The sequence below is a fragment of the Armigeres subalbatus genome, chromosome 3, assembly GCF_024139115.2.
Source record: "Armigeres subalbatus isolate Guangzhou_Male chromosome 3, GZ_Asu_2, whole genome shotgun sequence".
NCBI classification, from domain to species: domain Eukaryota; kingdom Metazoa; phylum Arthropoda; class Insecta; order Diptera; family Culicidae; genus Armigeres; species Armigeres subalbatus.
This window is the reverse complement of record NC_085141.1, coordinates 303819198-303847128: the sequence shown is the minus strand read 5'-3', so window position 1 is coordinate 303847128 and position 27931 is coordinate 303819198. Positions and strand designations below refer to the sequence as shown.

General features: G+C 37.3%; 1 pseudogene; it reads right to left on the bottom strand.

Moving 5' to 3' along the window:
- Window positions 1-8768: 8768 nt before the first annotated feature.
- Window positions 8769-26742, bottom strand: LOC134222622 (enoyl-CoA hydratase domain-containing protein 3, mitochondrial-like; annotated as a pseudogene).
- Window positions 26743-27931: the final 1189 nt, after the last annotated feature.

Sequence of the window (27931 nt, the reverse complement as noted above, 5' to 3'; positions counted from 1 at the left end):
AAGTTCAATACTTTCCAAGCTCATCAAAAAAATTATAATCATTCCCGATCCTACATAGCGCATTTCAACCATAAATAATTGCCTACTTTATCTATTATTCAACTGTGAAACGTAGTGTAAGAATGGGGTGGCTCCAGCGGCTGGATAGGACAGTGCTGTCCATTATTCAACATATGAAGACTCACGAGGTGGAATATATTGTTAATATACTGTACTACCAGAACCGACGAGCTTCGTTTTACCTAAAATTGATTAAATATATATTTTTTACATTATTTAAAAGACGTTAAGTATTCGAAATTTGCAAATTTTGGATTCCATTTTTAGATTAATTTTCGATTAAAGCAGAAATGTGTACTTCATTTTGTATGAGAGTCCTCTTCCAGAAGAGGAGGGTCTAATATCATCTGTAACAATCTTCATCGTTCCCTAAAACCTCTACATACAAATGTCCATGCCGTTTCCTAGTCTATAAGGGCAGACAGACAAATATTCATTCTTATGTGTATGGATTTGGTTTCACGTAGTTTACGTCGAGTGGTCGTTTTCCTTGTACACAACCACCATGATTTTTTTATGAAACAAAACATATCATGTAAGGACCGCCAAGAGCAAGTTGTATATTTGAAACTGGTTGATAGACTTTTGCTTACATGATGTAGACTCTAAGGCATTACAAAGACAAAAGATGTAAATCTTGGCAGCGGACAAAAGCATATAAGTTCCTTCTCTCCTAAATGGCAAACATTATTCAAATAGGTTGAAAATGGTAAACGTAATGAAAATGTCAATATCTGGGTACACGGGTACCCTATCTGTCATTCACGTCTGATTTTTGTTGGCTTCATAAGGGTTAAATTTGTTTTACAATGTGTTTAAATGCTTTTGCCTATCTGTCTACATGACATAAAATTGATGCCAAGGCTAAAAATTCATGTTTTGTGTTGAGCAAGTTTTGATAAACAATAAAGTTTGTTCCAAAATTGAGTGAAGCGAGATGAGCGTGCGGCCGATTAATATGAATGAATTTCACTACTGGAGGATATAAACAACCAGCATTTGGCACCAATACATTACCAGTTTTTCACTTCCATGTCTAGTTGTTGAAGGGAGCAAATCAATTGTTGATAATAGAAATTGCTATGCCAATAGAAGAAACGTTGACCTGTTACTTTATATTAAATTTACTGAGTTTGTGGTAAAAGCTGTTATATTTAGTGAACACCAATCATCAAAGAAAGAGCATACAAATGTATACCAGTTAAGCTGTACCTGTGTTTTAGTGTAATTATTAATTATTTTCATCATTCAATTTGGCGAATGTCTTAGACTGCCAAGAATATGTATTTTCCTCACATAGTTTTTGATTGAACATGATTGTTGATTTCCAATCAAAAACGCTGTTTAACAAGGGTTTAGATCAGCATTGTACGGCTTCAATTACATCGCTAACTTAATATTATTTCAAGACTGCATTATCAGGGTCTTAAATAGTATGCCTATGTCAAATATAGGTGACAGAACTCAACTTAAGTTAACTTTATATACAAATTTATTTAAAATACTCACATTTGTTTTATTGAAGTGCTCCAAAAGTATAGGCGCAAATGAGTGCCCATAATGATTCTATGCTCATTACAAAGCTGAAAGCAATAGCTTTCTATTAATCACTATTTTGTTTTGCGAAAAGTTGCGATAAGCTGCTTTTTTAACGTTTTAGTTTGAAATGTGCTTAGTATTTTTTGGTCTGTTTCTGTTTGAAACCTTACAAATGCGTATTTTTTGTTCACAAGAACCTTAAAAATGCCTTTTTCTAATTATTAGATTGAAGTGTCTTACTTCCAAAATTTGCTCATGGCATCCGAGATTCTACCAATTTTAGTTTTTTCCACATGAATTTTATTGTTGGAATTTTGTTTTGTCTATTATTCTAAAATACCGTCGTGCAGGGCTTCTTTTGATAAATCAGAGGCTACTTTGGACATTTTAAAACAAGAATTAGCCCACAACCTGCAGATGGCCATAGGAGGGATCTCAAGCCGTTTCTTGGACATAGTCCCTGCTACTGGGTATTGTTCATGACTTCTGCTTTTCACTAATGATCATTTCCGCGCTACGAAATTCAGCATGCATCACGGAAACATTACATCTTTATCCATTCTTCGACAGATTCTGAGGGCTTTCCGCCTTTTCCTGACAGCCCCCAGCTCACGATCACATCACCATGGAACAGACGTGTTGGAGTTTCTTCGAAGATTTCGGTATAGATAGTTTGGCGGCACTAACGATACATTCTGTTAGCTCTTCTATGCTATATACACGCAGCGAGAGATTCTATTTTCAATTCTCCTCATCATTTCGTCCAATCGACGTTTTATCTTTCCAACAAGCAGCGTTTCTGTGTAGCAGGAGTATGGAATTTCCGATGAATAGTATATGGTCACTTCCGCGTAGGTCATCTCCCCTTTCCAATCCAGTTTATCTACAATTGGGCCACAAATAGAGATGTCCGGCGTCGATGAACTATAATCTAATTGATGTGGATAAAGCGTACACTCCGTCATTTAAACCATTAGATTTTGTTCTTCTAGAATATGCCATCATAGCTTCCTACGAGATCGTCGTTTGTTGACCCATAGTCCATGTTTCGCGTTAAAGTCTCCGAGAACTATGTAGGCGAAATTGGCTACATTGCTTCCAATTCAAGTTTGTCCACTTCAGCGTTTGGAGGAAGGAAGAACATGTTGCACTATATGGATAGCTGATTTTCAAAGCTATTGCTTCGATGGTGGTTTGTAGCTTCACAGTTCGACTTTGGTTGTTTAGAACTAGAAGCGCCTCCTCCGTGAGCAGTTCTAGATTTCATATAAGTCATATCTTTTACTTTGAAATGAGTTCTATTAGTTTTGTTTCCGAAGAGCGTATAGATCGGATGGTGTTTATTCAATAAGCGCAGTTCAGCGAGCTTGGCTCGCACCGTTACAGTTCCATTGAATATGAATGTGATAAGTGGGTATATTGTCGAAATCGACATTTTCCGTTTCCACTTCATCAAATACACCAGCATCTGTATCGGGTATGGGATCATGGAAATCTCAGAAGCCAGTGTTTTCGAGGTCGAGAAGTTGAATTGATGAGTCTGACTCCGCGTTGACGAATTTGCCGTCGATACCCTTTGAACGATACCTTGATCTCCGTTTTTCTGGGACGCTTGAGGTCCTGACCGATAGTTGAGTTGAGGATTTCTTCTGGCTTTAACCCTTTATGTACCAAAAAAACATACGATGGCTGACAGGACCGTGTTCCATAAATTGTATTCTCATAACTTCAACAATTTCAACCGATTTGATATAATTTTGAAGTTTGGAAAGAAACTCTTACTTTTTGCACATTGTCAAGGTTTACAGCCATGCCCATGTTATTCAAGAAATCTTCAAGTAAGCAAAGAGTCTACAGCGAACCAAAAGCATCTCACCAGTTTCAAATATTCTACAAGCCTTTGCGCTTCTTAGAATTGAAGTGTTCATAGTATATCCTTCGGTAATGAAACCTCTGAAATGAGGTCTTAGTCATCCGAGAAATCTCTAGAAAGTTTAAAGATCTACTCGCGTAACCAAAGGCCTATTATCAAATTCAAATACGTATGCTCTTTGTGGTATATGATGAATGCGTTCACAGTAAATGTTCCGAGTCATCCAAGAAATCTCTGGAGTGGCCTAAGGTTCACACTGTACCATGGGTTCATGGACTTGTCTCCAAAAGTGGTACATGCTCTTTGCGCATCTTGAAATCAAATTGATCACTACATATTTCTGTAGCTATCAGAAATCTCTCGATAATCCTCTGTCGCCTTCATTATTATGTGCATGGTCATCCAGAAAACCCGGAAAGCCTCGTTCTACACGCGAACAGATTCTTTAGTTTGTTTAAAAGTGGTTTATGCCCTTTGTAGATTTTAGAAAAGCGCTTCATTGCATATGTTTATGGTCATCCAAGAAAACTGGAAAGGGCCTAAGATCTCACTGTAACCCAGAGAGATCTTTGATTGTTTCAAACTGGTACGCCTTTGTAGGCATAGAATAGAAATTTATTGCATAAGTTCATGGTGACCCAAGAAACCTCTGAAAAGGCCCAGATCTTTAAGAGTAAATAAAGATCTTTCAGATTTTTTCAAAAGTGTTATATGCTCTTTGTGGTACTAGAATAGATTGCATACCAAACCAGTACGCTAGACAGGTGCTTTCCTATTAAGCTACGAAGACCTCCGTCGTCTCGAGCATGGGTACTGATGAAACCAAATTCACAGCACGGCATGTAGCCGAATCTCCAATACATCCTTAGAAATAACTCTTCATATATGTTTTTGTACAATGCCAACCAGCAGGATGAGCTCCACACTGCTTCATCACCAACTGGGCGCTCGATGAAGTAGGGTGTGAGATTGTGCCAGTGGTCTCAGATCCAACCCGACCACATAAGCGAAGAGAGATCGCCTTTCGAGTTAAGTACATTCAAAGTTAATTGCCTATGTTCCGGTGCATTGAGCCCCGGAGTGGAAATTACTATGTCTGAAACTCGATTATGCATATGCACACATATGATAGATTAAGTTCTAAAAGGTTTTGGAGGAAACCGCTATCTTCCGTCTTCCCAGTTGTTCTTCAATAACGCATCCGTTACGGAGGTTGATCCACCACCTTGACTCTATGGAGCTTCGTAGACTACCTGGAGCCCACGACAAAACAAGAATACTTGGAAACAAACATATACAGAAAGGACGCTACTTGTTTATTCTTCGATAACTGTCTCATTACGGAGATTGATCCGAAGATCTTGACTGTATGAATTCGTAGATCACCTGAACTACGACAACAACAAGAACTACATGGAATACAAACATATACCAAGAAGGGTCAAAACAGGTTTTATTATTCAATAACTGCCTCCATTATGGAGGTTGATCCACGACCTTGAATCTATGGGTTCTAACTACCTGGCCCACGAAAACAAAACTACTTGAAGTACACAATACCAAGAAGGTCAAAAAACTTGTTTATTCTTCGATAACTGCCCATTACAAGATTGATCCACAGACCTTGAGCTCTATGGGTTCAAACATCAAAACCAATGACAACAACAAGAACTACTTAGAATACAAACAATACCATGAAGGCGTCACACAACTGATTTATTCTTCAATAATCGCTCTCACAGGTCGAACTCCATACCTTGACTCATGGAGTTCTGAGACACCTGAGTCTTCGACAACAACAAGAACTTTGAATACACACATACCATGAAGGGTCACGCAACTGTTTATTCTTGATAATTACCTCCATTACGGAGATGATCCGAAGATCTTGACTGTATGGAGTCTTCGTAGACTACCGAACTCACGACAACAACAAGAACTACATGAACATGCATATACCAGAAGTACACAACTTGTTTATTCTTCAATAACGGTTCCATTACGAGGTTGGATCCACCGACCTTGGATCTATGGAGTTCGTAGACCACCTAGATTCCGACAACAACAAGAATTACTAGGAATACAAACATGCCAAGGTCACAGGGAATTTGTTAATTCTTCGATAACCGCCCATTAGAGATTGATTCGAAGACCTTTGACTGTTCAGTTCAGAACTACCTGAATCTTATATCTCCTTAGCTGTGCAGTAAGACGCGCGGCTACAAAGCAAGACCATGCTGAGGGTGGTGGCTGTTCGATTCCCTGAGGTTCAGATAATTTCGGATTGAAATTGTCTCGACTTCCTGGGCATAAAGTATCATCGTGTTAGCCTCATGATATACGAATGCAAAAATGGTAATCTGGCTAGAAACCTCGCAGTTAATAATCGGAAGTGCTTAATGAACACTAAGCTGCGAGGCGGCTATGTCCCAGTGTGGGGATGTAATGCCAATAAGAAGAATGAAGAAGAACTGCCTCCATTACGAGGATGATCCACAGACCTTGAATCTTTGAGTTCGTAGACTACCTGGAGACAACGACAACAACAAGAACTATCGGAATACAAACATATATCAAGAAGAGGTCACAAAAGGCTTGTTTATTTCTAAAATTGCTCTGTTACTGAGGTTGATCCCCAGACCTTGACTCTATGGAGTTCTAGACTACCTGGAGCCCACGACAACAACAATCACTTGGAATACGAACATATACCAAGAAGGGGTCACGCAACTTGTTTATTCTTCGATAACTGCCTCCATTACGGAGATTGATCCGAAGATCTGACATGTGCTGGAGTTTGTAGACTACCTGCAACTCACGACAACAACAAGAACACATGAAATACAAACATACCAAGAAGGGGTCACGCAACTTGTTTATTCTTCGATAACTACCTATTACGGAGATTGATCCGAAGATCTTGAGTGTATGTAGTTCGTAGACCCCTGAACTCACGACAACAACAAGAACTACATGAAAATAAAACATTTGCCAAGAAGAACTTGTTTATTTTCAATAGCTGTTCCATTACGAAGGTTGATCCAAAACCTTGGATCTATGGAGTTCGTAGACTACCTAGAGCCCCTTGACAACAAAAGAATTACTAGGAATACAAACATATGCCAAGAAGGGGTCAAATTTTTTATTCTTCGATAACTGCCCCATTACGGAGATTGATTCGAAGATTCCTATTGGATGGAGTTAGATTTGGAACCACGACAACAACAGGAACCACTTGGGATACAAATATATAACAAGAGGGTCATGCAACTTGTTTATTCTCCGATAACTGCTCCATTGGGATTGACCTGAAGTCCCTTTAGTGGAGTTCGTAGACCACCTAGAACTCAATGACAACAACAAGAACTACATGAAAAAGATATATATCAAGAAGGGTCATAACTCTGTTTATTCTTCAATACGCTCCATTACGGAGGTTGATCCAGACCTTGAATTTATGGAGTGTAGACTACCTGGAACCAATGACAAAACAAGAATTTTACGGCACAACACTACCAAGAGGGGTCACACAACGTTTATTCTTCAATAACTGCCTCTACATGGGGTTGATCCACAGATCTTGACTCTATGGAGTTCGTAGACTACCTAGCCACGACAAACATCAATAACTACTTAGATACAAACATATCCAAGAAGGGGCCACAGAACTTGTTTATTCTTCGTTAACTGCCTTTATTACGGATATTGATCCGAAGACCCGACTGTATGAGTTCGTGACTACCTGGAATCAATGACAGCAACAAGAACTACTCGGAAATGCAAACATGTTTTGAGAAAAGATCATTGGATGACCTGAACATATACTGTGAAAGCATTATATGCTAAGCACCATAAAGAGATGTACGTTTTGAATTTAACGATAGACCTTTGCCGTTAGCAGACCATAAGATCTTTATTCCAGTGATTTTTGGATGACTGAGGCCTTACTACGGGATTTTGGATCCAGAACACTGATCATTCTAAGAGCGCAATGAGCATGTAATATATTTGAAACTGGTTGAGTCCTTCGGTTACGTGTGTAATCTCTTAAGTCTTACTTAAAGATTATTGGTTAACCATGGACAAAAGCCAAACCTTGACAATGGGCGAAAAGTATATGAGTTCTGTCTAAAATCATAAAATTATCTAAATCGGTTGAAAATTGTTAAAGTTATGAAAATATCAATTTAGTGGAACACGGTACCCTGTCGGCTATCCACGTTTAAAAAAATCAGGCGCCCCTCCCCAGTCCCTCCTCACTGTATCAACGAGATTTTTCAGATGCTACATTTTAGTGGAGTTCTTAGATGTCACTGAGTTTCAGCTTTCAGTATAAAAAATCATTGAAATATCACCACTTGAAGTTGAAAAAAAGGAAACGGTGTCGGCCGCATATGGTTAAACGAGTTGATAACTCTGTTGAGCGGTGATTGTTTTCAAAGGCTTGAATATAGTGTCCTGCTTTCAATTTTTTGGTTATTCGAATAGTTCCATGTATCTTTGCATCCTTCGTTCCATTTTCTGCAGTTTTTCTTCTCACAATAAAGCTCACTGTTATAATCTACGTTGGCTGTCTTGCCCATATGGCGATCTTAAACCACTTCCCTATATATGGTTTTGTGGTGGCTCGTGTCCATAGACTAACGGACTGCCATCATCGTCTTCATCACCATCAGCAAGGGAGAATCGGATCTGCGGACCAAGAGCAGGAGGTAGCCACGGTGGTGGTTTTGACATAAACAACCCCCCCAAGCAAAAAATTTTAGAAGAAATATTGTTCGAACCTTCTGAATTAAAAATGTTCTAGAAATACCCCACCACCTTTCTGACTACTCCAGAAAAACAGTTAATCACCTGATAAAATCTGAAATAATTTACTTTGGATAGGTTACCTGTAGAACATCACATCACATTCCCATTCTATACATGTATCATATGAATGTCAAGCAGTTGCATTGATATTTAAAAATGTTACTTTATTATTGATGCAAATTTTGTGGAATTTGAATATTTTCAAATCATGTAATCAATCATATTAGAACAACTATCTAAGGAAGAAACTCATGATCATAAAAAGAAAAAATAGAAAATTGATTTCAAGAGACCACATATTCTAAACCTTAAGATACAGCCACATATTGAGACATTTGGGCGTTGGAAGCTTGATTATATTATAAGGCATTCGACTAATGACTCTCATTAGATTGGTACTTGCAAAAATTAATCATATAAACCTATCAAATGCAACAAATATTTAACAAATAAATGCAGTATCGATTGTTTCACTTACGATCGTTCACTGAGTTTCAAACTGGTTTCCGTTTCTCCGCAAACTGGTGATTTCCTTGCCGTCCGCCGTTGCCGAGTTCTCAGCACAACTCTGCTCACCTCTCTGATAGGCACTTGTTACGTCCATTGGAATTGTTCAGAAGAACCGTTCCCAGTGCAATCACAGCACGACTCTTCGACTTTATGGCATTGCAAATGGTTTCTACTTCCCTGATCCAGCTGATCCGTGTGAACCACTTTGCTCACTAGTCCAGATTGTAGTGCCTCCTGTGCGCTAATGGAAGCCCCGTAAAAAGCATGTAAGAAGCTTACCACGTGGAACAGCCCGAGACGGCAATACCTGGCGTTGAGCAAAATATATTCAAAATTGGCCCCGGCGTTGAAAAGGAGCTCACACTGCAAATTGCCATATCACACGAAGCCAACTGAACACCCGGCTGCTGGGCCATCCACTTTAACAATGACCGAACGGGAGTTCAATATAACACCTATCAACTCCGGAACACTTGGCAAAACTTGTATCATGGAAAGTCGGACCCGTGGTCCGGAGTCAGTCTTCAAATTATGTCCGGCTGAAAAAACGCGTCCTTTGGCGGAGAGATGAAGCAACGCACTGCCGATTTTGTGGTTAAATAATGTGCTGCTGGATGCTATCCATCATTTCGATGGACAAAGAATTGCGGAGTTTTTCGTTGTCCAGCTAATGGACCAATTCCATTGGATTCGTGAAAGTGCAATCGCCGATAAGTAAGTCCGATTAGAAGCCTGCAATTACAAATTTGATAATAGGTATACAAATTCACAAAATATTTGATTTAAACTTGAGATACCTTACGCTTGAAAGTAAGTAAAGCGTTCTTAACATGGTAATTAATCAACAGGACTACTAAACTGAATGAGAAAATTAAATTACAAAATTATATTTCGAAATAATTACGCTACACAATGAAACAAAACAAAATAAAAATATTTAAAAAAGATAGTAAGATGTGAAAGCCATCTAATAAACACCAATTTGATATACAGTGGTGAACGCGTGACCAAAATCCAAAAACAATAAAATGAGAGTTTTATTTAAAGTCTCACGCCCTCACATCTCTTTGTATATGACAGTGTAATGGGGTATGTATTTGTAGGTAGAAGATGTATTGGATCCAGGAAAAATTTTGATTGAATCGTACATAGTGAATGAGATTGATCCTTCAAATCTAATTCAAATCCAATAAATTCAAATCTGAACAAAAGAGTTCGTCAGTACCAGGTGGATTTATGGGCGAACGCTCACAGACCAGGGTTCGCGTAGTCAGGTATTGGAAATGCGAATACTACGCTCACACATCATCTATTTATCGACTTAAAGCCGTATGATACAATCGATCACCAGCTATGGCAGCTAATGCACGAAAACGGATTTCGGATAAACTGATAAGGTTATCGGCGACGATGGATCGGTGTGTGTAGTTCGAGTTTTAGGGGTATCTCGAGTCTCTTCGAAACGCGTAGAGGGTTACGGCAAGGGATGGTCTTTTGGTCTGCTATTCAACATTGCTTGAAGGGAGAATGAAGGGCAGGGATTTACAGTGGTAATGATATTCCGAAGTCTCCAGTTATTTGGTTCGCTGACGACATTGATATTCATGGCACGTAACTTGAGAGGATGTAGGAAGCCTATCAGACTGAAAAGGAAGCTAAACGGATCGGACTAGTCATCAACAGTCGAAGACGAAGTAGATAGGAAGAGGCTCCAGAGAGGTAATGGCACCAGAGTTTGTATCGGTGGTACGAAATCGAGGTTGTTGAAGTTCTGTACTTGGGCTCACCAGACCGCCGATAACGATACCAGCAGAGAAATTCGAGACGCATCTGGCAGGAAATACGTACTTTGACTCCCGCAAAACGCTTCGTTCGACCAAGAGACCACCGCCATACCAAACTGATCTCTACAAAACGTTTAGTTAGCGAATGACCACGAGTGCATAAGCTGTTGGAAGAACCATCCATCGTTCACTCCGCAAAATCGGAAGACTCGCGGTGGCAATAGCCAGAATGTCGGACAGTAATCCGGTGAAATGGTTCTCGAAACGATCCGACGGGCAACAAGAAGGCGAGGTGCACAGCGGGCAAGGTGGATGATCAGTTGAAAGACGATTTAGGACCTCCGGACTGCGGGTTGGCGAAGCAGCATGGACTCGAGCTGAATGGGAGAAAATTTTATGTATGCACAGGCCACTCGGCCTTAGTCTGGTAATAAATAACAAATGGATTGATTTGGATTGATTTGTATTGACTTGATTTGATTGATTTTGATTTGGATTTGGATTGAATTGGATTGATTTGGATTGATTTGATTAGATTTGGATTGATTTGATTGATTTGATTGATTTGAATTGATTTGGATTGGATTTGGATTGATTAATTGATTTGGATTGGATTTTGATTGATTTCTTGGATTGCATTTGATTGCATTTGGATTGAATATGATTTGTATTGATTTGATTTGGAAGATTTTAGACTGATTTGGATTGATTTGGATGGTTTTTGGATTGTATTTTGAATTGGATTTGGATTGATTTGGATTGAATTTGATTGAATTTTGATTGATTTGGATGATTTGGAGTTGATTTGGATTGGATTTGATTGGATTTGATTGATTTGGATTGGATTTGGATTGATTTGATGAATTTTGACTGGATTTGATTGATTTTATGATTTGATTGATTTGGATTGGATTTGATTGGAGGATTCGGATTTAAATTTGATTTGGATTGATTTAAATTGATTTGATTGATTTTGATTGGTTGATTGCATTGAGATTTGATTGGATTTGATTTGAGATTGATTTGATTTGATTAGATTTGACGATTCAGATTTGATTGTATTTGGATTGATTTGTATTTGATTTGGATTTGGATTTTGATTGGATTTGGATTGATTGGATTTGATTTGATTGATTTGATATTGATTGACTGTTAACCGATTGAGATTGTTGATTAAGACGAACTGGACTTGATGTTGACTGGAATTGTTAATTGATTTGGATTGTATTTCGGATTGGATTTGGATTAGATTTGGTTTGGATTTGACTTTGACTTGGTTTGATTGATTGACTTTGGATTGATTTGATTGATTTGATTGAATTCTGGATTGGTATTGGATTGGATTTGACGGATTTGACTGAGTTTGGATTGAGTTTGATTGATTGGATTGATTGGATTCGATTTGATTGGATTTGACGATTGGATTGGATTTGGATTGGATCGATTGGATTTGATTGATTTGATTGATTGATTGATTAGATTGATTTGATTGATTTGATTGATTGATTGATTGATTGATTTGATTGATTTGGATTGATTTGATTGATTTGATTGGATTTGGATTGGATTGACTGGATTTGATTGGATTTGATTTGATTGGATTTTGATTGATTTGATTGATTTGGATGGATTGGATTATGATTTTGATTGTTGATTGGATTTGGATTGATTTGATTGATTTGATGATTTTTTGGATTGATTTTGGATTGATTTGATTGACTTTGATTTGGATTTGATTGATTGATTGATTGCTGGATTGGATTGATTTGGTTGATTGATTGATTTGATTGATTTGATTGATTTGGATTGATTTGATTGGATTGATTTGTTTGATTGATTTGATTGATTGATTGATTTGATTGGATTTGGATTGATTTGATTGGATTTGGATTGATTTGATTGATTTGGTTGTTTGATTGGTTTAGATTGATTTGGATTGGATTTGGATTGATTTGATTGATTTGATTGATTTGGATTGATTTTGATTTGTTGGATTGGATTTTCTGATTTGATTGATTTTGATTGGATTTGATTGATTTGATTGATTTGATTGATTTGATTGATTTGGATTGGATTTGGATTGATTTGATTGATTTGTGATTTTGATTGATTGATTTTGGATTGGATTTTTATTGGGATTGATTGATTTGATCGGATTTGATTAGATTTGATGATTTGATTTGATTGATTTGGATTGGATTTGTATTGGTTTGATTGGATTTGATTGATTTGATTGAATTTGATTCGTTTGATTGATTTGGATGATTGGATTGGATTTGGATTGATTTTGGATTGGATTTGATTGATTGATGGATTTGATGGATTTGATTGATTTGGATTGATTTCAATTGAATTTTGATTGATTTGATCGATTGTTTGATTTGGATTGATGGATTGATTTGATTGTATTTGGATTGGATTGATTTGGATTGGATTGTGAATTGATCTTATTATTGATTGATGATTGATTGATTTGGATTGATTTGGATTTGATTTGATTTGATTGATTGGATTTGATTGATTTGGATTGATTTGATTGATTTGATTTGATTTGATTGATTTGGATTGATTTGAAGATTTGGATTGATTGGATTATTGTTGATTGTTGATTTGATTGATTTGATTGATTTGGATTGATTTGATTGATTGATGATTCTTGATTGATTTGATTGGATTGATTTGATTGGGATTGGATTTGATGATTGGATTTGATTGGATTGATTGATCGATTTGATTGATGTTTTGATTTGATTGGATTGATTGATTTGTATTGATTGATTAGTTTGATTGGATTTGATTGATTTGGATTGAATTTGGATTCGTTTGGATTGGATTTGAGATGATTGGATTTGATTGATTTGATTGGATTTGACGAATTTATTGATTGGATTGATTGGATGGGATTTGATTGATTTCAATTGATTTTGATTAATTGATCGGATTTAGTTTGATTTGATAAACTCAGAGTATAATGAAACAGTCTGTAGTGGTTTGTGGTTGATAATGAATGAATTTTATTTATAGCTAACGTCATTTTAATTCATTACTATGATCTTCGATTGTTTCAACATCCCCTCTCAATCGAATCAACTGGATGCCTGTAGGGTTGAAATGGAACCAGTTAGTCCTTGGTGAAAATATCTGCCACTTGCTCCAGAACAATGTATATTGGAAATATTTTCTTCTGAACGCAATCACGAATAAATTATACCGTATGTCTATATGTTGTTCTCCGTTCAAGAGCTGTGGTAACGTCCATTTGATGGATATGGTAATTATTTGATTTGGAACTGCTAGGATTCGCCATGCTATCCGAGCTACAGGTGCGTCTCGCTGTAATCAAAATCTTTTCGTCGAGTAGCCTTCGCCACCAGACGAGTATTATATCGATGTTTCCATTCTCATCTCGCTTGACTCGAAATACCCATTTGCTATCGACTATATTCTATTCGCCGGTCTCGAACAAGCTCCCACGTGTTTGTCTTTGCGCAATACCATTCATCATCCATTGCTTCTTCCAACGGTCCCTATCACGATTTTTCAAGTCATTAGCATTGTCTGAGATCTTCCACGAACGCTTCTGCACTTAACGCCCATGCGATTTCCTCTTCACAATAACGACATTTGAAAGTCTTTATACCAGGATGGTACCGTAATCGAACGCTTCGGTCTTGATTCTACCTCAGGAATATCATTGGGACACTTCAACCAATGCTGATTCAAGTTCATCTTCTTCACATCATTAGGCTCCGCTTGAGAATCTTGTATTGTCATTAACTTCATCATTAGATAATTGCTCTTCAAAATTTCTGACATAATCAGCTTGGTAATACTTTGTTTGATGTTTCGAGTTGATAACACAAGTCTCTATCAAAACGACGTCTCGAGATATGAAAATTTTCTTTTCAGCATTCCAAATACGATAGCCATTGTTTGCGTATCCAACCATTACATGTTTTTCAGATCGTGCATCCAGCTTTCCTCGCTTTGCATATGCGTATAAGCAATTGATCCAAAACTCGCAAATTATCCACATCTTTCGTTGATACCACATTTCATACGGAGTCTTGAAATCTTGCACCACTGTTGCAACGATTTCCAAGAGAAGCTGCAGTTACAGCTTCTCCCCACATCATTTTGGCATCTTGGATCCAATATAGGATCTTGATTTGTCTAAGTCCGGTTCATCCGTTCACTACTCCATTGTTGTGATAGGATTAGTGTACCCATTGAAATACCTCTCTGCCGACAGTGCTTTTGAAAATCGGTACTCTTATATTCTCCTCCGTTTCGCATCGTAGTCTTGCAATTTTGGTTCCAAATAAGTGTGACTTTGTGGTCCATAAAGTGTTCTAGCACTATCCTTCGATTGCAGCAGGTACACCACCACTAAAGTGCGTAGTCGTCTGTAAAGGTAACAAAGTAACGCTTCTGATTCTAAGTATGAGGAACAAACGGACGCAAACATCAGTGTGAATGAGTTCGTGGCTCGAGATTTCACTTCATGCACCTCTTCGAACGGTTTCTTTTTTCTGCTTTCCAACAATACAAACTTCACAAATATCATTACTTGAATTGCTCAGGTGATTTGCTTTAGTTCACCATGTCATGCTTCCAACTTCCGAAGATTACCTTCCCAAACAGGCGAAACGTTCATGCCAAAGTACAAAGTCATCAGTTCTTGCCACCATAGCTTTATCCTCACTATTTCAAGACAAACGTCCAGCTTGTACAAAGATTTTCCTCTTCTTCCAGATGCAACAACTTGATTATCTTTTTAATCACTACCTCAGCCGTTTAAAGGTGACTTTCACCTTCTGTCTAATGCGTCTTACAGAAAATAAATTTTGCAACTCAGCTTGGGGAACATATATACCCATCCATTTTGCTTTCAGTCGTTTTCCGTTGACCAACATTTCAACTCGTACAGTCCCTTCATTTGTTTCATGGTTTCACCACTTTTCGCTACACTACAAAAATCCAACAATTTTTAATATATGTTACGACACATAAATGACGAAATGAATCAACCATAAAGTTTATTTGGGCTTTTATGGATTTCAAAATCACACACTACCTTAATAAGCGTTAATAATTGTTCTTATTTATAATCCGTTTAAAATATGTGTCTAGACTAAGGTTAAAATCCATAACGTCTCACACATAAAAATGAATAAATTTTGAATATAACTGATACGCATAATAACAAGCGAGAAAGCACGACAAAGTGAGAAAAACCAAAATGGCTACAATTGTCAAGAAGGAATTTTGCTGATCCCTTTTCATCCGAGAAGTCTCAGAACGTGAGTAATTATGTCCATGATAATATAACCTTATTAATTGTGATTTACATCTTCATACATCATCGTCCATTACAGATACAGCTTAGAAACATCCATCTACTGCTCCAGAAGCCATGAGAGTGGATGACGGGAGCTTTATCGGTTCATTTGTTCATATTTGGGAAACCTGATTGCCGGGTTCCCATTGGGCATGATCATACACGCTGATAATAATACCATCGACGACAGCAGTTTTCCTTGCGACGGATTATCCACAGGAGCACCAGAATCCAACACAGCCACAGACCAGCTAGTAACAGCATCATTGTCTGTTTATACGAAGATAATTTGTAAGTTGCATTTTCTATATACACATTTTCTGTATATTCAGATGGACCAATTTCAACATTTGACAGCATACGGTTTATTTTTAGACAACGACGATGTGCTCCTGCAGCTACAAAGTGTTCATTTTAAAACACGGAAAGGAATGTTTAGCAGGGCACGAAACGCGCACAGAGCACGACCGTCTCAATATTAACATCCTGATATGTGCGTTTCCAATAGTTGCCCGCTCAGGAAAGTCTTAAACCCAGAAGAAGACTCAGCAGCTCCTGCAGGTGCTGGCAATGAAAAGCAAGTGCCGGACTAACAACGTGCTGGTGGAACGGGTGAACGAAGTGTCTGGTCACAGACCCATACGATGTGTGAAAACGGATCATATCTACACGTTCAATCCACCGTAGTTGGATGCAGATTGACACGTTGGGCACTCACAAAATCCAAGATCACCCGCAGAAGGACGTGCTTTTATCGTGCTCAAAACCACACCGATGGCAGGGTGCGACGGAAATTACTCTTCTGCCACAACGAGAATGGAAATAACGGTCAAGTTCTTTTTTCGTGCAATGAAGGTGATTTTTTTTAATCGTGTTGATGTTATTTGCTGAGATGGTTTTATAATAAAAATCATTACACTATAGATAGATTCTACTACCTATATTTCGTAATCGCATATTTGTCCCATATGAAAAGAAACCCAGCAAAGATGGGACAAATATGGATTTATGGTAGCATATTCATACGGCATAAAATAATTGCGATTCTAATTGTCCACTAGGCATAGGACTCACCTTCTGCAATCAGGTGCTGCAAATTGGCAGAGCAGCGCTGTCATAAGGCGTTACCTAAGCTCGACCGAGAACTGCAACATCCTAATTCACGATGCAGCTCTTCCTGAGGAAATCGATAAACACTCGATGTGCAAGTTCCATTGCTACCAAAGCCAAATATAAATTAGTTCTACGAGGTATGATACGAAAATTAAACCTCCGGCGATAATACCATTTTGTACCGATAGAAAATTATCACTGTAAGCCTCGTCATCAGCGAGGTCATCAGCAGAGTCATCAACTGCAATGAGGATGTGATAATGTTCGATTATAGTGTGTCAATGAGAGCTTGTCAGTAGTCTCGATGTTCTCCTGTCCTGCTCATGCCCATTTGTTGACAAAAGAACGAGCAGGACGGGAACCACTTCTAGCTTACTTGAGTACTCATTGGAAGCACTGATATCTATCATTATTGATTTATTGGCATTTATCGCCGGACAGATGCTGTATAAGACAAATGTTTAATGTTGGACGTTTTTTGACTGATTTTCAACTGCCAATTATGTTTATGCTAGTGCTTGAAAAATGATGTTTACATAAAATCAGAATTTCCATTATTATGGTAAACCCTATCTAGTGAATGAATATATACAGATTTTATAAACATAAATTCAAACAATAAAAAAATCAAGAGATTTTATTTGAATGCTTCCATAATCATATGTTTCATTGAGAAAAGCTGATAATATATATAAATAAATTCTTTCAAAGTTCATAAAATTCTAATAAGTATATCGGAAAAATAATTGTTTTATGTTCCAAGATCTATACATTATTTGAGGCTCATATACAAAATTTATTGTTATGAACTAATTGCAAAAATCTATATAGCTCATACATAAACCGGATATGGAATTTTGCATGTACATAATACGGACAGTTTCTGGCAGCTTGTACATTTCCTTCAAATATGATTCTGAGTTCAAATATGATTTGATGCACTGACCACGTACCACCAATTCGCACATTCTAGAGCCTGACAATCAATGCTTTTCATCACAAGTCGCCAAAAATGCAATATCTTCTTCAATACCTACATTTCTGTTTTGCCTCTGGTCTCAAACTCTCTCGTCGATTGTGGTCTATAAACTTGATTAATGATTCTCTCTCATCCGTTGACTTTTCTTTACATTCTGATCGCTTATATGTTTTGTTAAAGACATGAAATTTATTTCTTTGCTAAGAGCCGATTCTGTATTTCCTGAAGTCACTTGCATTCTCTATTCGCTCAGTTTGCTTCTTCATCTAGCAGACGTGTACGCACGAATTCCAAGGTCAAACGTTCGGCTCCACTGTATTCAGTGCCATGACTAGCGCGTCGTAGATGACGGTAACGTTAACAAAAGGTAACAAATTGTCTGCTGTCAATTTCGCTCCGCTTGCTTTTCAGATCACGCAACAACTTCGAAATCTAGAAAATGATCATGTCAACTCCGGTCAGACAACTTCATCGTTAAAAGCTTCCTCCCAAGAGAAATTTGACTGCCAAACCTTTTGCGTTGAACACCTTCATGAGCGTATCCCACATATGCTTGGCAGTAAGTTTATCCTCAATATATCCAGATGATCTTCAGCGATTCTGTGCACAATTGCAATTGCACCTCTGATCCTTCAAGCCACTCTTCGCGCTTTGCAGTCTTTTCTTTGCGAACTTCCTCAGTTTCGCAAAATTTTGCAAAGGTTCATCATTAATTGACGTTCCATTACAATCTATCAATTCCGCTCTTCATCAAAATCTTCATCCGGAACATCCAATTATCATATTGCCATTGAAAAGCCATTCTTATCTTCAACATCCATTTTGAACTGTTCAGGTGAAAAAAATCCGTATGAGCTTTTGATAATTGCTTCCGAACTTCAAATCGTTCGTAATGCAAGATCAGTGTCTGGCCATATAACCTGATAAACTCAGAGTGATAATGAAACATCGTCTGTAGTGGTTTGTGGTTTGATAAATAACAATTTTTATTTTATACTAACGTCACATTAATTATTGGCTACTATGATCTTCGATTGCTTAACAGATTTGGATTATCGATAGATTACGTTTTGATTGGATTTGATTGATTTTATTTGAATTGGATCTTTTTTGGATTTGGATTGAATCGATTTGATTTGGATTGGATTTGGATTTGATTGTTGATTTGGATTGGATTTGATTGATTTGGATTGATTTGATATTTGATTGGATTTGATTGGATTTGGATTGATTTGATTGATTTGGATTTGGATTTGGATTGATTTGATTGATTTGATTTGAGATTTGGATTGAATTTTGATTGGTATGGATTGATTTGATTGGATTTGATTTGATGATTTGATTGAATTGATTGATTTGACTGATTTGATGATTTGATTGATTTGATTGATTGAGATTTGGATTGATTTGATTGATTTGATTGGATTTGATTGATTTGATTGATTTGTTGGATGGATTTGGATTGATTTGATTTGATTTGATTTGATTTGATTGATTTGGATTGATTTGATTGATTTGGATTGATTTGGATGGATTTGGATAGGATTTGACTGGATTTGGATTGATTTGATTGATTTGGATTGATTTGGATTTGATTTTGATTGATTGATTGATCGGATTGATTTGGATTGGATTTGGATTGATTTGATTGATTTGGATTGGATTGATGGATTTGATTGATTTGGATTGGATTTGATTGATTTGATTGATTTGGATTGATTTGATTACGATTGATGTTGGATTGGATTTGATTGGATTTATGATTGTTGATTTGATTGGGATTGATTTGGATTGATTGATGATTGATTTGATTGGATTTTGATTTATTGATTTGATTAGGTTTGGATTGAGTTTGATTAGATTTGACTTGATTTGACTGTATTTGATTGAATTTGATGGATTGATTTGGATTGATTTGGATTGGATTTGGATTGATTTGATGGAATTTGATGAATTTGATTGGATTTGGATTGATTGGATTCAATTGGATTTGATTGATTTTGATCGGATTTGTGATTTGGATTGATTTGATTGTAGTTTGGATGATTTTGATTGAGTTTGGTTTGGTTTAATTGGATCTTTATTGTAGTTTGGATTAGGTTTGGATTGGATTTGGATTTGCATTTGGATTGATTTTAGATTGGATTTGGTTTGATGATTTGAATCAGATTTGTTTGATTTGGATTGTATTTGGATTGACTTGATTGACGATTTTTGATAATGATTTGATGATTTGGATGACATAATTGATTTAATTGATTTGATTATTTGATGATTTGATTGGATTTGATTTGATTTGATTGATGATTGATTTGGATTGATTTGATTGGATTTAGATTGATTTGGATTGATTATGATTTGATTGTTTGATTTGATTTAGATTGGATTTAGTTCTGATTGATTTGGGATTGACTTGATTGATTTGATCGGATTTGTTTGATTTGGATTGTATTTGATTGATTCGGATTGAATTTGATTGGATTTTGATTGGATTTGGATTGGATCTTGATTGATTTGGATGGATTTGATTGATTTGTATACTTTCTTCAGTATTTAAATACTTGAGAACTTTACCATGTGCGAGTTCATTTAAAGGCAGTATCGACTTGAAAAGTAGAGAGGTTAGAATTTTGTTCAATATTAACAAGGAATTTTGATAACTGATTGCATAGGAGCAAAATGTCACTTGTACTTACGGAATAATCGAGCAGAATATTTTTCCGAAAGTAAAGTGACAGTCTCTATTACTTTGGTGGGGACCTTACAAATTCCAATTTTATTTTGTTCTTTGTGGTGGATACTGTTAAGAAATTTTGTTTCGATTCTTTACTTTTCCGATTCAGTAAAACGGAATTTAACATGTGATTGAGATAGAAAAGAAATTTCTTTTTGAACACGATACCAACTCTAAATAGTTGAATTTTCTCGAATTTTAACCATAGTTCTATTTTCTACTGTTGTGATTTTGTTATAATCGACGTCAAGCTTAAATGCAGATGTACGATGATAAGGCTGAAGGAAACGTCAACGAAGGCGCAGCGACGTCTTTCGCGATTCATCCTCGTGTATCAACCAACTCAGAGTGTGAACGTTGTGTACCCAACTTCTCGAACATATTTTCAGTCTTCGGCGACATCGAGAGTTTAGTGATCGTCGATGTGTGGAGCAAATTGTGCGTCGAGCTAGCAAAATGGCGTCAATACTCGCGAAAATCCGGTCTGGTTTTAGCCGATTTGGCTGCCAAATCATGCCCAGGGTAAGTCACGCGATTGTCCACAAGGTCATTTGGACAAGGAAAGGATACTGATTGGTTTGACTTTGGAAAGACCTCTTTCGAACGAAGCCGGTCTGGCGAGCCCCAGCTTTTAGTGTAACAATCTTTGCACTTTGGTCCGTCGCAATATCGGCTGTCATCGGGGAGTTTGGTTTGACGGTTTTGCTCGGCCGCAATGAGAAGCAGGCTGACTCTCTTCTATTCTAAAATTAACGTATCTGAATGAGACAGGATTCTCATCGCCACCGAAATCGTTAAAGGAAGCAACAACAACGGCATTATATCAAGCGAGTAGGCGGTGGTGGTGCATTCACTTGGTAAACAAATCGAGCAAGCTGTTTGATATGCCATGATGGACTTATTGGACCAGTGTTCCAGTTTTCAGACGAAACTATTTCTCTGACTGCCGACACGCGGGTGAATGTAAACTCTCATTGTTGTTTTTAGCCCAAAAGAGTTTTGAAGCGTATAAATGCCATACATGCGTGATTTGAAATTTCAATCCTATATATGATACGTCCTTGCGTTTGTAGATGACTAGATCATGAAAGCATTCCAAACTATTCGAGTAACTGTGCAAAAGATATTACCACAGTCCTATACATCGTATTTTGATGCCATTCAAGGTATTTTATGGACTTTGAAGTTTGTATTACGACCTTCTTTGATCCAGGTTTATTTTAGGTACGTTTAAAAATATCAGATATTTGAGTCAAACCTCCATGGCAGTCAATATTGAGGAATTATCGACTCATGGAGGTTCAACTGTATTCAATTTATTGAATCTCAGTTTTAATGATAGAAAACATCCAGATCAGGGACCTAGAATCGAACTCGCCATCTCCGGATTGGCAATCCATTCTTTTGCTCGCAAGGCTACCGGAACTCTGACATTGATGCAGATGCTAATTTTGAGACGCCATCACGTTCAAGCTTGTGACGTCAGACCCTCCTAGTTAGTTATCATGTGTTCGCTTGGACTAAGCACGAGTTAATCTTATTATGGCTATTTCGTGAAACTGGTTGAGTGGTTGATTCATCATCATGGATTGTCGTCAACGGTTTTTTTACTACACAAGGAATTTTGTTTATCCATTTTGCCATAATGAAACGCCCAGTGAAACGAAATGGTTAGGCCTAAAATATGAGATTTTGTGAACGTACAGAGTTGTGTTTATTCAATGCAGTTTGATGAATTGCATATATATGTACATGTAAATTGACATCGTACTTACGGACTCACCTATGTCCTTTTCCTGTCCTACTACTAACACTAGAAAGGATCATCATCTTACAAATTAATTGCTTTTATTTCTACGTTTTTGCAGATATTAAAGTGCCGCAGCGCGTAATCTGAACTGTACAGGAGCATGTCATATACATTTTGTAGCGGTATCCCAACGCCAAAGTAAGTGCCAAAGTGATCGCCACAAGCCCTACAATTGTGGGTCAAAGTTTTGTGTTATCTGTTAATTTTTTACACTTATTTCAAATGATACTATCTTCTCTTACTCCACACTCCACTCCCTTACGTGCTATATTAAACTGCAACGGTAATTGTTTAATCTATAAACCAATCAATTTATAAGACGATGATTTTCAGTCATTCCACTAATACTAATGCAAATTATCATAAAATGAATATTTTACTGCTATTTTTGGACTTTCTTTAGTCACTGCATAATCATTGCATTTTAAATGAATTGTTTATTTACAACCACTATTTTGAAACAAAGTCGAAAATCACTCAAACGCTTTTTTCCTAGTCCACGTCGTAATTTTCGAACACATACTAACTCCAAACATTCACTGGCACATATGGTTATCGTTAACTTACAATAAATTTTTATTTGATTTATTTAGGCTGTTTTCAGATTTAATCACTCCTAAACACACACTAATCAAGTTCCACTTTTTCAATCTTGAAACATAATTTCTTCACTTTCGTCGAAAAACAAAAGAAAACTGCTTCAGAAAATTAAGTGAGACACAAACTGACGACTGCATTGCGAATGCAACAACATTCGGAATTTCAAATTCACCAGCAACAAGTGAAATGTCGCTCACAATCTAGGTAGTGCACTCGTTCTATCGTAACAATACATTGAATACCCTAGCCGACACACAAACAACTAAATGCTGCACAAGCAAATAATCGTCTCTTATCGTTGCCAGATTCATTTATCTAAATAATTATTGGGTTTGTTAAATTTGCTAAAATTGGAAAAAATATTGAAAAATGTAAAGTAATGCTTTGTTGGATGGCTAGGTGGTGTATACATTCTTTAAAACTTTAATATTATAATAGATTTCATATATCATAAACATTTATTGTAATGTAAAATAAACATCTATGTCTGGCAACTTAATGTAACAGCTGACATATATTTACCAATTCATTTCAACCACTCCAGATATAAACAACATTTACGACGCGAACGTGACTGTCCTGGCAGCGAAATTAATAATCTGGGACTGATCAAAGTGCGTTGGCAAAGTATGAAAATTACTGCTCGAGAGGATCAGCATTTAAGGAGGTATCAAATCAATATTAATTTTGTGTCCGAAATATTGGTTTAAAATTGCACCACAAAATAACAAAGTCTATTCGAGTCAAGTATAAGTTGAGATCGAAATATGTATATGTTAAGGTTACAATCATGAAATTAAATGGATAGTACGAACCCGTCTTATGCTAGTGACTGTCGAAAGTCCAAAGTTTGAGTTGAGCAAAACTGTGGTTGAAAAGTATCGCTGAAATACATATTATTCAAAACAAAATTGTCACAAAACGCATGTTTTCTATTTTGCAAAATGAAACAAGTTTTATCAAGAGACCATAAAAGATTGTCGAAATCAAAGCAAAATTTATTTTTCAAATATAAAAGCTGCAAACTGTCAAGGGCCGTACACTAATAACGTAAGCACTATGGGGGAGTTGGCCATATTCTTAACTCCATATAAATAAAAAGATTTGTATGTAGAATCTTACATGGGGGGAGGGGGTTGAAAACCCAGAAAATTGCTGCATAGTGTACAGCCCTAAGCTCACTGTGAATTTCAATTGTCCTCGAATTCTGACCGACCAGTTTCAGGATAATAATTTTGAGAATATTATATAAGAATACGTTAGCTAAGGATGAAAGAAGTAATTGTAATGAGAAATAATTCATCATTCGAACTGCGCTACTTTCAAATTACAATACTTCTCATGAAATCATGTTTTGCTTAAATACAATGCGTATGTAGTAGTAAGCATAAATTTACGCTGTTCTTTCGCATTTTTCGTACCAGTTTCATCACCAATACTTCTAAACCATCAGTCATTATTTTCAAAACAGTGTGATGGAGTCTTGACCTTTAATGGGTTAACTATAGCAGTACATGAAAATACTACAGAGAAAACTAGTGTTCTTTTTCGAATAATACGTATAATCTTTTCTAAATTTATCATCAGTTTTGCGTCATCAATACATCAATACTGTGTGACAAATATGTTTCATAAACCTTGTATCTGTGGTCACGTTCTACATGATAAGAATCATCCAATGATAATGTAGTATCGCAAACTGAGTGTATGTCCAAGCTGGATTGAGTTTTTTAAACTACTTTTAAATTCGATAGCGGTGGGGTTGTTGGAGACAGAAGCTTTTAGCGCTGAGCAATAGAGTAAAAGAGATCAATGGGAGAAAGGGTTACTAAATGTATTATGAACCTTGAGAGAGGTAATCTTTTCTAGGATTCAGTTCAAGTTGTAAATTTTTATTTGATGAAGCACCTAGCGCATCTTCGTTGATAGGTAGAGGGACACCCAAAGCATCCCATCTTACTCACCTATTTTTAAATCGTAATTTTTCGAAATAAAATAAAACAAACAGTTTTTCATACAATTATCAAGGCTAAGATACATTTTGAATCTTAACTGTTTCCAGCAACTAGTTTTTAAGAAACATTTGTAATTGCTGTTTCTGGGTATATGTATTACAAATCATGTTTGCAAATCAGAGACCATTTAAAAGCAGTTACTTCTTCATTTTTCAGTTTTCAGGTCACCAGGTAAATCCAGAACTTCATTTCCATATACACGATGGAGGGGGAGGAAAAGCACGTCGTCTACATCGATAGCAAAGATATTTTTTCTCTATTACAATATTGAGGTCTTCCAATGCTGTTAAGGTGAAGGTGGGTTGGTACATAAACAAAGCTTTGAAAGTATTAGGCAATACATGCATACTGTAAAGTAGTATTGGTGTCTGTATTTATGAAAAACAGCATATTAGTAGGTGGTTCAAAACGACCCAGCCCACTCATGCCACTTGATTCCCATGCTCTTCGAGTTTTCCTCCAAAAGCGATTTGAACAAAACTGATTGAGAAATAAGCGGTCTAAGTTTGTAAAAACTAATATAAACTAAACCTTATACACTGACTCAGGCGCCTCCCTCCAAGCCAAGCGAAAAGAGACTACATAGCTGGAAGCAACATTCCAGATTTCACTGAACGCAATTAGGAAAACTACTGAAATAGCTTTATACCCGCTCACTATGTCACACTAAGATGTTATCGATCATTTAGTATGTGTTCATCATTTAGTGTTTGTCAATCATTCAAAGCGAATTAAATGTGTTAGAGTGGACTTAGTGCGAAGGTTTTCACAGTTGACTAATGGTTTTGTTGTTACAATCTTCAATAGCAGATAATGCTAGTCGGTAGCTTAAACCATAATGGAATTTTGTTATCATTTAGTCTATGTTACTGATACTGCATCTATAACTCCGTTACGTGGATTCAAACAACCATTTTGCAGAGTTGTAAAACTTCGCATAGAGTCCTACACAACATTTTGAAATTCAGCTTCTGGAATGGTTATTGAAAACTTCTAAATGATCGAATGCAAATTATTAAATTGATATACATCTCATACTTTTGTAGAAGTATCTGTCTCTGTGTTATAGATATCACAGAAAAATCTGATATGTTATTATCAATTAGTACAAACATAATGTCAGGGAAACTGCGAATTTGACAAAAGGCGGCTAATCGTCAATTTGCTGTTTCCGTTCCTGTTCACAATTGTTCATTAATTTATTTAGTTAACATCTAAACAGATAACAACTGAATCAACAATTGACCCACAGTGCACGGTTCGAGGCCGCATCTCTCCACCTCGGATACGCCCCAGCTCGCCAAGTCGTTCTGCACCTGGTCTGCCCATCTCCGCTGCGTGCTCCAGCCGTCTCGTACCTGCCGGATCGGAGCAAAACCATCTTTGCAGGTTTGTCCGGCATTCTTGCAAATGTCCTCCCATCGCACCTTCCGGCTTTAGCTACCTTCGGATACTGGTTCGCTGTAGAGTTGGGTTTGCTGGTTCTTCGCCGCCACACCGTCTTGCACCCAAAGATGGTCCTAGCACCCGTTCGAATACTCCGAGCTTGCAAGTCCTCTCGAGCATTGTCATGTTTCTGTCCGTAGAGGACAACCGTCTTATTAACGTCTTGTACATGACATTTGGTGGGTGGCGATCTTTTCGACCGCAGTTTCTTCGGGACGCAGTAGGCCCGACTTACTGGCGATGCCTTCGTATTTCACGACTAACGTTGTTGTTGTTAAGGATCCGAGGTAGACGAATTCTCGACCACCTCGGTATCCCTGTCTATCGTCATCTTTCCAGGCGGGCCCTGTGCGCTCGGTTCCGCCCACAAGCATGTACTTTGTCTTTGACGTATCTACCACCAGTCCAACTTTTGTTGCTTCACGTTTTGGCGGGGTGTACAGTTCTGCCACCTTTGCAAATGTTCGGCCGACAATGTCCATGTCATCCAGAAGCAAATAAATTGACTGACTTTGAAATCGTACCCTGGCTGTTACACCCGGCTCTCCGCATGAACCTTCTGGAATGTTGAACAACAGGCACGAAAGTCCATCACCTGTCTTAGTCCGGATTCGAACGAACTGGATGTTCGCCCGAAATCTTCATAGTTTTGCACACCATCCACCGTTTCTTTGATCAGTCTGGTAAGCTTCCTAGGGTGTTCTCCGCCGACATTGTATTTGGGGCTTTATTATCATGCTAAAGATTTAACCTGATTAAATCGACTCCCAACTATTGGAACGTCCATTTATATGCATTGTCTAGAGCGTTAAAGCCTAATTTATCCAGTCATGGTCTTCCTCGCCAGCGCCCAATCACGGAGGATGTGAATCAGAATAACCACCCATATTCTTGTTTACGTACGAACGCGCTTTCGAAAGAAAGTTGAAGAGCATTCTCGTTTACGCCAGCAAAATCAAATGGAGAAACGGTTCGATCGAATCGATCTGTTCGAAAGTATCGTTCGTCCGTAAAACAAGAATAAGGGTGAATGTAAAATTCAACCTCGCTAATCAACTGCCATACAAACCTGAAACGACCTGTGCACGGAAGTTCCGTATTCAAACGACCGGAAACCAGCGAACGACACCCAAAATATGAAACATAATCGACTGAGCATGGCGGAGCAAAACAGTTTTGAATCACCCTGTTTATTTGTTTGCTGCTATCGGTACCAGCTGATTTTCGCTCCAGTGATCAGTTTTTAATCGTTTTTTCGAGCAAAAATTGCAGTTTATCTTAAGCTGCTTCAAACAAGTGACTTAATCCAAAAGTG